This window comes from Cyprinodon variegatus, unplaced genomic scaffold, assembly GCF_000732505.1.
Source record: "Cyprinodon variegatus isolate N-32 unplaced genomic scaffold, C_variegatus-1.0 Scaffold143, whole genome shotgun sequence".
Classification (NCBI taxonomy): Eukaryota; Metazoa; Chordata; class Actinopteri; order Cyprinodontiformes; family Cyprinodontidae; genus Cyprinodon; species Cyprinodon variegatus.
This window is the reverse complement of record NW_015150596.1, coordinates 67,253-68,527: the sequence shown is the minus strand read 5'-3', so window position 1 is coordinate 68,527 and position 1,275 is coordinate 67,253.

Genomic DNA, 1,275 nt, shown 5'->3' with positions numbered 1-1,275 from the left:
GGCTATATTTCATTATTGATTGTGCCATGTGGTTGTACAAATGTGAAGATATTTAGAGGAGTTTAGTGGTAAGTTTAGTGTAAGTGGTATTTTGTCACATTATTTGAGTTTATAACTGGAAATATTTAAAAATAAATTACAAGTGTCAGTGGTTCTTGTCGGCATTAGATTTTTCAAGCAATAATTATCTTGCAAGCTACATCATACATTAGCCATCTTTTATCTAAATTTAGGGTTGTTGTTTTTTTCCATTACAGAGCAACTTTCATGTCAAATTCAAAAAAACTTCTTATGGCAGTTATAGACAACTCTGAGGTTGAAGATTTATCAGATGGAGGAGAGAATGATCCAGTCGTGGATGAACATTTTACGGATATGGATCTCTTACATCTATAGATGATTCTGAAGATGATTATTCTCCACCTGATTCCCCTGAAGATGATTCTGATGTTTAGTCCCCACCTGATGCAACAGAAGCTAATTTCTACCCCAATGATTATAGTGACAGCTGGAATAGGAATTAACTAACACATTTAACCCCTAACTTAACTCAGTTTCAGGGGATATATGATCTGAAAGACAAGACTGGCACCCACAGGATTATGTGTAACAGTACCTTGACATGGAGCTGATTAAACTACTTGCTGATTGCACACACGCGATGTCACTGGCTAAGAGTAAGAAATCAATTACATTTTTCTGTTGATGAGATCTACCATTTTTGGGGGACATTAATCTTGATGTCTTATGTTCATTACCCTTAAACGAGGATGTTCTGGTCAAATAATTTGCAAATCCATGCCATCGGTGATGCAATGCCATGTGATAGTTTTTTTCAAACTCAGGAGCAACCTGAAAGCTGTCATTGATGATGTTATGGCAGATGAGAGACAAACTAAAAAGTTCTGGAGGGTCATTAATCACATACTCAGTGGCTGCAACCTTCAGGCTCGACCTGAATGTGTCTCAATGGATGAGAAGATGATTCCTTTTACTGGAGCCTGCCTGTTCCAACAGTATTTGCCACTAAAGCCCAATCCAGTTGGCATAAATCACTTTTCTCTGGCATTAGTTAATTGAATTTAATGGACTCCGAAGTCCTGCGATGGACTGGCAACCTGTCCAGGTTGTACCCTGCCTCTCGCCTGTAGGCACCTGCACCCCTCATGACCCCACTTGGGATAAGCGTGTTAGAAAATGGATGGATGGATGGATGGATGGATGGATGGATGGATGGATGGATGGATGGATGGATGGATGGATGGATGGATGGAT